Here is a 12,591-nt window from a genome sequence, read left to right on the forward strand (position 1 = left end):
ATTACAGTAACGTTAAAATACAGCATTATATTAGTTTTAGGTGTACAATATAGTAATTCAGCAATTCCATACAACACCCAGTGCTCATCACAAGTGCACACTTACTCCCCATCATCTAGTTCATCCATCCCCCTCGCCCCTCCCATCTGTTAACCAGCAGTTTGCGCTCTATAGTTAAGAGTCTGTTTCTTGGCTTCTCTCTCTCTCTCTCTCCTTTGTTTGTTTTGTTTCTTAAGTTCCACATATAAGTGAAGTCATATGGTATTTATCTTTGTCTTCTCTCCCTTTCTTTAAATCCCAAACCGCCCGGAGATTTTTTAGGGAGCAGGTGGAGATTTTACTTTTTTCCTTATAAGTCTCTATGTTATGTTGAATGTTTTACAATGGTGCACACTTCCTCTGTAATTAGAAATAACAAAGAAATAATAATTGACACATACTCCCAATACATCAAAATAGTAGGGTATTAGAAATGTCAAGTTACTTGTTTAAGGTTAAATGTTTCCAAAGTAAGCATCCCTTTTATTTTTGGCTGCAGTAATCATTCATATTTTCTACATCTAAATTTAAATTGATTGACCAAATAAAGTAGATGAAGGCTTTTTGTTTAAAGAACACTGTGAAATGTGTTGGACCTGCTTCTTTTCATGCCTCACCATTGCTCAGCAATTGAAGCAACTATTAACTTGGCTGATGCCTATTAAGGTCTGGATGCAGTCTTTCAGCATTTCCTTCCTAAGACAGCAGGACAGAATCAATGGCAGTTTCAGCTCTCCTGAAGATTGATGCAGGGCTGCAGTGCTTAGCAAAACCATGTGATCTTTGAATCAATCACTGAAATAAATCTATGCAACTGGTGTCAGGAATCTAAGTAATTTCACACTTATCTTCCCAATTCCCTAGAACCAAAGAAAATGGAATCCAAATTAGACTCACTGAGCCACACTACTGAGCCTCCACTCCCAAAGGGGTTTAATATGTGTCACTGTTCAAAAGACTTGTCTTGCAATAAAAAAAATGGAGGTTGGCATATTTATCTGTAAATAAGAAAGTGATGGAGCATTCCCGATGGTCCTGGCTCAAAAATGGCTAAGTCAGAATATAGTTGGATGAAACCATAATTCCTAATCACTGGCATGTCGATAGTAGCAGTATCTTTTCATAGGATGCTAGAAAGGTTTTGCAGAAAATCTTATGATTCACTCTCCTGATTCACATAAAATTTAATAAAATATTTCTACACAGATTCTTTTTATACTCTTAAAATCTTGAGGAAAGAAGTTTCTCTAAAAATACAATTTATAGTCTCCTCTTCCTTACTTCTAGGAACTTCTTTCACATAAAATCAACTCTTGATTTAATCTACATGATAGGGGATCCCTGGGTGGCCAGCGGTTTGGCGCCTGCCTTTGGTCCAGGGCGCGATCCTGGAGACCCGGGATCAAATCCCACATCGGGCTCCCGGTGCATGGAGCCTGCTTCTCCCTCTGCCTGTGTCTCTGCCTTTCTCTCTCTCTCTCTCTCTCTCTCTCTCTCTCTCTGTGACTATCATAAATAAATAAATTGAAAAAAAATTTTAAAAAAATAATCTACATGATAAAAATGATGAGTGAACCAGCAAGTACAGAATGATAAATAATTTAAAAATTTAAACTTGCCCTGAAGTATTGTGGGAGCATTACATGGTAAATAACAATGTGATGTTATCTTGGTAATGTTTTCAAGAGCTTTTATTAGCTGACCCACCTTAAATTTAAGTGTGCATCAAAGGAGTGGCTGTATTCAGTGCTTCTCAAATTCAGGACCAAAATACAATCTTAAACATCTTCATGGCCTCTATGTTTGAATGCATAGCCTCTCTCTGAACACTTTGCTCGTTGCCTACAATCTCACCGGATATGCAGGTAGAGGAAGCAGCAGAAACATACAGTTGACTTGAATCAATGTAGTTCTCAGCCTTTTATCTATACTTAAAAAAAATTATATTGATCAACATACCATAGCGTATAAAGCCTGAGCTGAAAGCATACTGAGATCTTCATAGCACGTCAGGGGAACGGGAAAGGAATAGGAAGTAGTGACCAGAGTTGAGGAGCTAACTCTACTGTAATGTGGACTCCAGAGTGAGAGGATCCAGCATTCACCCACATAGGTTAGGAGTATGGTTAACTTGAGCTTGATGGTGATTGTGGGAAGTATCCCAAAGCATGTGCTGTCATTGTTGAGACATAATAGTAGTTTCAAAGCAGCATTATGCTCTGTGTGATGAGGTGGGTGGCATCACAATTCTAGATGATCCTAGCAACAGCTGGGAGTATATCCAAACAGAGTTCCAGCTCCCTGAGAGAGGAAAGTTTTGGCAGGGCAGCAGGGTCAATCCAAGTCTACAGCAGATGCCAAGACATACAGACAGAAGCCAGCTGTACAGACTAGACAAGTGGGCTTCAGAGGAAAGGCTGCGGTTCTCTAGACAAAAGATTCTCAAGGCATTGAGCATGCCAGATATTGTAAAATCAATCAGATCTCACCAGCTGGTCCCTTGGAAGCTACTATTATACTCTCTAATCAACTCAGAAACTGGGCAGATATGAAGCTTTGGTTAAAGTCCAAAGATTCAGCAGTGATGAGAAAATCATGAGCTATGGTAGTTAGACTTTTGGGATCCTCTCCTACCAACAACTGTGCTACCAGGTGCCCCAGAGATATATGACATAGATAAACCACAAGATTCCTTCTAGGAAGTATTTCTCTCCCTGCTCAGATTTTAAGACTAAATAATTTGTTATTTTTAAATCTAAATTTAAAGGTGATTTATTGTCATTTCAAAGCATATGCTACTTTGTGTTTTATAAATGAAAACCAGGTGAACTATATCTTTTGAAAGACATTCTTTGGGGCTATGTTTAATCAAACTCTAACACCCAGATGATGGTGTTCTTGGCAAAATTTCAAAGTAAAGGCCACTCTGAGAACAGGACATGAAATTATATTATAGCAAGGAATATTTAAGCAAGATCCTAGGATGACAATGCTAATTGCAGTGATTTTGGAATGCAGGACTGTGAGGTCACGTGGTCCTATGAAATTAGGTCAGGATGTTTTTGATAATAAGGTGGATTTAATTTAGGAGCGGTGTCACCTAGAAACATAGACAACTTATGTTTTATGATTTCATGACTTTTCTCCTTTTATTATAAAACATAAAACCATTAAGAAGACATTTTACCAATGTTAAGTGTATAACATTTTCTTTATTGAAATCAATGATTTTTAAAAAGCAGATAATGTGTGGGGAGTATTATAAATTTTTCCAAAAGTAGATGTTTGCATACCGTAAAACCTGTATCTAAAGCTCTTATGCCAGGGATCAGAGACAAGCAGCACAGTGGTACAATTCCAACAGAACTGATTTTGATTTAGGATGAATGATTGGTCTCCTGTGCAGTGAAAATTACCACCTCATCTCTTTCCAATGAGATGAACAGAATCAATCCACTTTCAGAAAGGTGGTCTTCATGTCTCCAATGTGACTGTGTCTACTAAGAACGTGTCTGCCATCTGGAGAGAAGTCTAGCCTAAAACGTTAATCTTGTTGGAAAACTAATTAATTTTCTTTTCTGAGGAGCTAAACTATAGTATCATGGAAAGATACGTTGAAATTCTGACAGCATACTGGCAACGACTTCCTACCCTTCAGAGCAGGGACTGTGTTATTTGCAGTGCTATGCAGATTCTAAAACACAATGCTATAATTTACAGGCTTGGATTCTGTGTGTGTTCTCAGGCCTTGAGACATGAAGGTATTATGTTTTCTTTCCCTGAAACAATGCAATGTTTCTTATATCTGATTATTTAGTGCGGCAGAGACCACATCTTGTGCTGCATTAGAAAGAATGATTTATCCATTAATGCCTTTTAGTCATATAGTATGGAAACAAAACTCTGTTAAACCCATGAGTCTGTACCCCAGGGATCCTTTTGTTTTGGATAAATAGGCGGCCCCACGCTAGCTTAGTTTTCCTTTAACCTAGGGAGCTAAATGTTAGAACTAGCCTTTGAACCTGGGAGAAAGCTGAGTTGCTATGTCTGCACCTGCCTCAGTAAAATAATTTTAAAGTCATTCTGAGTGTAACTTCTGGACAAACCAATTAGGAGTAGTCCCTTTAGAATTAAGATCAGAAACTTACAGTATTTACAGCCAAGATGTAGTAGAAGATGATTTTAGCACAATGGAGAAGTTCTAAGAAAAAGCAGGCATGTGAGTGAGAAAGGAGGACTCCGCCTTCTGATTTGTACCCCCAGGTCTTACTACTTCTGCCAAAACCTTGTGACTCCAAAGTCCCTGAGCAGGCTGCTGCTTGTTCTGGCCAGAGAGCAGAGCCACCCACCAGGTGCCTGTAGTCTCCTATCCAAAAGGGAAGAATCAAGAATAATGAAAGCACAGGACTAGAAGGTACCTCACTCAAAGATTTAGTCTGTCTTATTCTTGAATCTCCTCTGTAGCATCCCTGCTGAATGGGCATCCAGAAATAGGGGATTTAGTCTCTTCACAGGCTCCAGCTATTAGAAGAATCTTTCTGATTAAGAGCTGAATCCTCTGTGTGTGTAGCTTGCTCCACTCACTGTTGCCACCATTCCTACTTGAGTGTATACTTAACACATGGAATCCCTCCTGTTTACGGCGGTTCCTCAGACATTGGAGCATGGCTAGTCTGTTAAACCTGAGGCTTTTGGTTTTCCTTCAATGGTAAACACTACTACTCCTTTGACCATTTTTCATTTAACATGGTTTTAGAACCCTTGCCAGTATAGTTCCTTTCTTTGAATACATTGAGTTTGTTTACAACTTTTAAAAAATATGGTATTGGCACCAGAACCACTCTAAGATTGGAATCATCAAGAAACAGGAGAGCTGGCCTCTGGCCTGCCCCTGCAAGAGTCTTTGCTTTCACACGTTTTTGGCTATCTCAGTACTCCACTGACTAATCTAGAGCTTCTTCTTGAACAAAAGCTTACATATTTTGTATTTATGGTCTGTTGATGTACCACATTTTCTCCAGCCTATACTTGTACAGCTATTTTTTAGATCCAAATAGAGAACCTTGTATTTTCCCAGGTTAAATTTTATCTTATTAAAGTCAGACCATTACTCAAGTATCTCAGAATCTTTTGGTATCCAGATTTAGTCAGTCAATATGTTCTCCTTCCACTCCTCAATTTCCTCATAAATGAGAATAAAAACTACCTCATACGATGATTGTAAAGACCGCATGATCCAATACATGTAAAGTGCTTAGAAGAAATATGTAGTAAAACTGCATAAAGTAAATTATTATCACTTTATAAGCAAATCCAGTCTACAAAAATGTCTTTTAACTTTAAAGGACATTTGTTGACATCACGCAAATAATCCCCAATGTTTTAGAATAAAATATTTTAGTCAAAACTATTGTAAGCAGATTTTCAACAACAAAAAAAATTGTTTAAGCAATGTAAGTGAACACTAGATGACTTTACAATTACAGAATTCAAGGAGAAAATAATTTTTTTTAATCTTTATTCATTTCCAAGTAAGAAGGCTACATAATTGGACAAGTTGAGGCTCATTTTGCATTGCCTCCTAAAACCCACATTCTTACATCCTAGAACCATCTGCTACTAGCAAACTCTAAATCTACCAAAATGATAAATTGCTTTGCTTCTCCTCTATGTGAAATCATTACTCAAAGCTGTAGGGGTGGATCCAAGTTAATGACACAGCTCCGTGTGTGAAAAAGTTGGAACTTTCCCTACTGTCAATCGGAAGAATTAGCAGAATGACATAGTGGAAATGCTCTTGGTTTGTAATGTCTCAGATCTGGGTTTACATCTTAGCACAAGAACAGTTCAGTTATGTGACCTTGGATAAGTTACTACCCCTCAGTCCCTCCATTTTCTCATTTGTGGGAGTGGGATAATTATAACTTCTAGAGTTGTAAGGAATTCGAAGTAACATGTGTAAAGTACCAACTATGATCAATACTAGCAGTTATCAGTCATTCATATGAATGGATGATGATGGCAGTAATCAATAAGAATTTGTAGATGCCTACAAGTTTCTACAAACAGAATTTGAAAATCAGCCATGTCAATAATACAATCCAACTAGAGGACAATAGTAAGAGGAGAATGTAGACAACAGGACTATATCATATTCTAAGTGCTTGGGAAACAATGTGGAAGCAAAATCCCTCTTAAAATAGTAACTTTTAATTTCTTAAATGAAAACATAGGATAGAAGAAAGTTAGATGGTCTTAGAGAAGGGCCTAACATTCTGGCATAACACTTCATCGAAACATGAGAATATTACAAATTTTTAATTTCACTCAGCCTTTCTTAAGTGACTGATACATAATCCATAGTCTAAGAAGACAATGCCTTTGGTGTTCATAAAACCTTTTTTATAGCACTTCTCCAGTGTCTAAGCACTCCTTCTGAATCTATAGAATTATAAATTGAAAATATTTTTATCTCAAAAATCATTGAATCATGGAACACTGTTAATATTTTCTTTCTTTCTCTATACAGCACATTAAGCATGAAATGAAACTCCTTATCAAAGAGTGAAGGTTCATCTTTTGAATAGCTTTTCTTTATTTCAACAGTCAGTGAAGTCTTTGCTTTGTAGAATGGAAGGAAGTTGTTGGCGAATAAAAATACATTTAAAACATGCAAAGAATTCAGTATAATTTAATCTCTGTATTATAAAATTTAAGGTGTGCGATCTCATACAAAAGGTAGATGTGGGTCTAGTTTAATTTTGCAGTAGATGTTGATCCCAAAGCTGAAGGGATACTTCAGTAAATTCTCCTTTAAAATGGAGACTACATTTCAATTGTAAATTTTCTAATTTTTCATATTACTATTTGGTTCTTTATATATTATCATTTAAAGTGATATACCTTGTTTTCACGAGGTATTAATTGTTTTGGCATCCTTAAAAGTTTCTACTTATAAATCTTCTAAATGTTAGACAATTTTAATAAAAGAACATTTTAAAAATGTATTATTTATTGAGAAAATATTTTAAAAACTTAGATTTTTAAAAAGATCTTATTTATTTCTTCATGAGAGACAGAGAGAGGCAGAGGGAGAAGCAGGCTCCATGCAGGGAGCCCGATGTGGGACTCGATCCTGGGACTCCAGGAACATACCCTGAGCCAAAGGCAGATGCTCAAATGCTGAGCCACGTAGGCATCCCATTCAATTTTATTTTTAAAAAAATCAAAGTTTTTTGGGGTCGTCTGGGTGACTCAGTGGGTGAGTGTCTGCCTTTGGCTCAGGGTGTGATCCCAGAGTCCCAGGATTGAGTCCCACATAGGGCTCCCTGCATGGAGCCTGCTTCTCCCTCTGCCTGTCTCTGCCTCTCTCTCTCTCTCTTTGTGTGTGTGTCTCATGAACAAATAAAATCTTAAAAAAAAAAAAACAAAGGATAAAAGAAAGAAAGAAAAATATTACTGAACAAAAACTGGGTAATCAGACTATTGGGTATAAAGCAATCAGTCAAAGATTACCATAAAGTAAATCATATGTCTAGATATAGTGGTTTAGATTAACTATTGAAAGTTGTTAGTTTTTTGTTTTTAAGGTTATCATTTCCTGAAAAAGGCATAGTCAAATATAGGAGGGCGACCATAACAAGAAAAAGAGTATTCGAAACAAAACAAAACAAAACAAAAAGAGAAAAAAGAAAAGAAAGAGAAGAGAAAAGGGGAAAAAAAAAGGGAGTGGTTTTATGTTTGTACACATGTGCCTTAGAGGCCATTACGTAGGTTGCTAATGCAGAGACTCTACTGAGAACACTGTGCTTCCTCAGATTCAGGCTTTCACAGTTGGAAGCCTAAAGATGAGATGAGCTTACCTGTTGTGATGAGTTGGGTGAGAAACAAGCTTCTAAACACCAGTCTTTACTGTTGACGGATTTCCTCTCTCCAGTACATCATCAGCTCCCCTCCCCGTTTGTGAATAAGAATGGAGAGGCCTACTAGTACAGGTTGCAGAGCAACTGGTTGGCTAGGTAATTCCCCAAGTCAAAAGTGTGGAACAGATAAAGCAGCTGGAAACCCAAAGAAATGAACAATGAAAATTCAGTTTCTCTTCAGATAAGTAAGCTAAGCCAACTCTCTGGATTAGGATGAATTCAGATAAGGGACAATTTAGAAACAGAGTAAAGGATTCAAAAAAGGTAAAAAAAAAAAAAAAAAAAAAAAAAAAAAAAAAATCCCATGTATTTACAGAGCAGCAGCTTTTCCAAGGAAGATGGGTCATGAGAGAGAGGCCATCAAAGTGAGTTTTTCAGATCAACTTGGAAATGCTAAATATTTTATCTCTCCCAGGGAGAGTCAGAAAGAGAAGTCCTGCAGCAAATAAATCTGCTTCATTTCGTTTAATAATTGATCATATTAAAGATTTTCTTACCAGAAAATTTACCATCTCAAGGACATTTTTATGCCTAGCCAGGTCTAAGGAGGGCAAATGATTTTATTTTCATAAACAAATGGAGATGTCAGATGACTGGTCGAAATTAAGATCACTGGGTACAAGGTGGTGGCAATGCCTGCCCCAGAAATCCAGGCCTTTATCCGGGTCATGTGGAGCTACATCAGCACGGACACAGAATCATGAAAGAAATGTTAAAAGGCGACTGAACCTTGTTGAAAGACAGCAGATAGAATCAATAGTGTTTTAAAAGAATATGAGTTAAGGGTCAGGAGATATAGGTCCAGTTACTTGGCTCCATCACTGGCTAACTGGCATTGGTTCCTTTAAACTGGGTGAGAATCATTTTAGGACATCCAGCAGCCTATTGCTTCTTCTGACGGCAGAATCTCTTATGTGAGGACTCATGGTTGAAGAGAACTGATTCTACTTCCCTTTGTTCTCTCCCTCTCACCACAGGGATGGCAGTGACCCACTACAGCCTTCCTCCTGCATCCACCTCAGTCACTGAGATTGGTTCAGGGAGTAGCACATGGCCAGAGTTCGCCCAGGAAGACAGTTTCTTTTTGTTACAGTTGTTAAGCTGGTAAGATGTGAGTGTGGGCCTAGAGGAGGGGATCGTCTTTTGTTCCCCCTTTTCTCACCACGTGGAAAGAGCTTGGCTGAAAGACAGAGATGGTGGAAGAATTTGGATGGCATCATACATCAGCTTCTTGTACAGCTGACGTGGCTGTATCCTTGGTCTTGCAAATCACAGAAGTCAGTAAATTCAGCATCCTATTTAAAGTCAGCTTGAATTGAGTTTATGTTGATAGCAACTCAAAGAGTCTCAATTAATTTAAACCATTATAGGTTGGATGTTTTGTAAATCTAGAAGGTATTTATGTTACTTAAAACAAGAATGCATTAAGCTCACCTCTGGAATGTGAGGGAGGGAATTTCACACTTGATCCTTTTTGTTAATTATTCAGCCCTTGAAAATTCATGGTGGGGGAAATGAATAAAACATGTATTCCCAAGCTGAATTTGTAGAAAAATATAGGTAGCCTCAAGAAATTCAGTTACAGCACTTTCTTTAGGCCTTCCATATTCATGCTTATCTTGAGCTTGAATATATAATGTACAATGAGCCTTGTGTGTGCTACCTGAAGGCATGGGGAAAAGTCAAATTGAGTTGTTTGAGTCGTTCAGGCCTCCACATTAATTATAGAGAATAGCAAGTACTTCATCTGTAAGGGGAAAAGTCATATGTATGTGTAGCTCGTATGTATCAGGATCACCGAGGACACCTGGACACAAATCAAGCAGAAGACAGCTCGGGATCCCAGAATCCCCCGAAGGCGCCTTTAAATTCCATGATCCTTTGCACTCAACTTCCAAGGTCTAAGTTCATAGCTAGTACAGAATCATGCCTATGTGGGATACTAAATAATAAATATTTATTGATAATTAAGAAGATCTGGCAAGGCCTCTTTGACCTTTGGATAGAAGTTAATTGAACTAGCTCACAGGATGCTTGCAATTGGTGCAAGATTCTGAGAGGAAAGAGAATTGAAGGAGGAATTAACAATTCTCCACATTCTTCTAGCATTGCTTGCATTTATACTGGTAGTCTTTGATCCTTTTCTTAAATCCTCTAAATGTATACTTTCCTAGTCACCATTTTGAGAATTCATAATTGGCCTGTAAATTTCTAGAGACTTAATGGGTTATTTTTGTTTTCATTGATCTTCTTCAAATTTAGGTTTCCCTCTCATTTCTCTTAACTTAGTGTTGAAAGATTTTTAAGCTGTGCAATATATAATCTTTGACTTTTCTGTCCCCAACTGGGGAATATGCGATACTTACTTATAGCCTACGGTGGGATGGATCTATTTCATCAGTATAAAATGTGGGAAACAGACTATATGAGTGTGTGCATGTGTACCTGCCTTAATCAATACTATTTAGAATATGAACTGCATGATCCTGCTCAATTTATAGGAAAATAAATAAAGCAAAAGAGACATTCTAGATCCCAGAGGGATTCTTTTCCCATAGTAATCAGACATCTGAGTCTTGGTCTGATAAAAATCAATGACTCTTTCAGGGCAGTATATCTTTAGATGTGAGTGAGTACATAATGAAAGAGGAATTGGTGAGGGTGGAAAGCGAATACAAAAAAAAAAAATGGACACGACAAACTAACATTTTCTGCTTGTTATAAAGTGTGCTGACGTAGACGAGAGCAAAATTATGCATGTATATTTATATCACCATGAATTCCAGAAATAGTAAATAGGAGCAACTTCTTTATTATTTGACTCTTTGGGGTAGATCATATGTCTTCCCTCATGTGTGTTTATTTGTGCCTGGTTTTATGGCTCAAATGAATAGGAATCATCTTATTTTCTTAGTAGTAACTTGTAATGTACCATGTATACATGAGTGCTTGACAAACACTATCTGTTTGACTTATGAGTTCAGAAAATACTATCTAATGGAAACCTGCTTTAAAATGGGAATAGGGCAGAGTTTTGTTCCAGCATTATCACAGATGGCTTGACCTTTCATGTATTGATCGCTTTGTGCCTGCATTTACCCGCTCAAAAATATTTCAGCAAATAGGCACTTACATATATTTAGAGAAGGAAATTACCCATCATCTCTTCAAACAAACAAACAAAAAAGCAGACAAATGAATACATGCTTTGTTTATTCTCATTGTGTATGTATTATTTAGGTTAGAAGCAAGCCACTGTTTGCAAGCTTACAGAGGAGTATTTTAAAAATGCATCTGGTTATCCTTACAACCAGGATTGGTTGAATGTACTGAAATTCCTCTCCGAAATGTACTGAACTTATCAAATACAAGTAGTAAATTTAAACTTCTATTGTGATCACCATAAATGATACAGGGCCTGCTGATAATATTACATAATTTTTCTAGACTATACTTTCTAAGAATTTTTAAACCGGGATCCCTGGGTGGCGCAGTGGTTTGGCGCCTGCCTTTGGCCCAGGGCGCGATCCTGGAGACCCGGGATCGAATCCCACATCAGGCTCCCGGTGCATGGAGCCTGCTTCTCCCTCTGCCTATGTCTCTGCCTCTCTCTCTCTCTCTGTGACTATCATAAATAAATAAAATTAAAAAAAAAAAAGAATTTTTAAACCTAGCTGATGCTATAGAATTAATCTTAGACTTTCAAATATTTCAAGAATTTAAAACAATACAAAAATATTTGGAAAGGAAGACAGTGAGATGGGCCATGGAAGCAATTAACCATTGAACATTTAAATTCAGGGATTAGAAAACAATTACTATTGTTGGAGCTGACTTTAAAACATATCCCATTTGAGCTATTGTGCACATATCTAAATGGGATTTGGCAGGTGGATAAAAGATCTGTTGATTCCTGTTTGGGGGATTGCTTTAGACTTGCTGCTTCAACAGAAGCTTTCAAACTAGGTTTGAGTCTTATAAAACAAACTGAGCTCTGGAATCCTTTCCTGGCATTGCACCCCAAAATGACAATTATAATAAGCCAAGGCTAACGATGGCTCTAAACTGCATGTGGAACAGCTGTTGTGTGGTGTTGCAGAAGCTCAAAGGGGAAAATGCTTTGGGGGAGAAAATTGGTTGTTGATTTGTCTTCAAACACCCGAGAAGTTGCTGTAAACAACAGCACATATTAGCTTGACTGTGCATGATCTAGATGAATCACTTGCCAATTATTTGCTCCCTCATTCAATGGGCTCTGCTTTCATTGTGCCATCCTGTGAGAATACAGAGATCTGGAATACGTAAGGCATTGGTTAGATGATGTGTGATTTGTCAGTTTAGAAACTGCTGTCCTTGGAGGCCTGGCTGGGTGTCTGAAATTGTGCTTTGATTATTGTAAGTAACGTACCCTGAGTCAAGGAGCGCTTGATTCTCAGGGATAAACATTTCTACCCAAAGGACCAAGATTGGAAAGATAAAATATATTTTTAAGTTCGCTCATGAAGAAATGTATGAAACATCTTAAGAGACAAGAAAATGTTAAAGAAGTTAATTCAGTAGAATTGTAGGATGTCCAAGAAGTTAATTCAGTAGAATTGTAGGATGTCCTTTTGGAATCCATCTTTTTCAT

The 12,591-nt window shown here is 37.5% G+C and overlaps 1 long non-coding RNA gene across 1 annotated transcript in view; it reads left to right on the plus strand.

Moving 5' to 3' along the window:
* Positions 1–4,220: 4,220 nt before the first annotated feature.
* Positions 4,221–12,591, plus strand: part of LOC121471847 — a 30,127-nt gene continuing 21,756 nt past the window's right edge. Inside the window, exons 1-2 of the long non-coding RNA XR_005982719.1 lie at positions 4,221–4,453; positions 8,939–9,065. This is a non-coding gene — a long non-coding RNA (uncharacterized LOC121471847). The remainder of the gene's footprint in view (positions 4,454–8,938; positions 9,066–12,591) is intronic.

This window comes from Vulpes lagopus, chromosome 11, assembly GCF_018345385.1.
Source record: "Vulpes lagopus strain Blue_001 chromosome 11, ASM1834538v1, whole genome shotgun sequence".
Lineage (NCBI taxonomy): Eukaryota > Metazoa > Chordata > Mammalia > Carnivora > Canidae > Vulpes > Vulpes lagopus.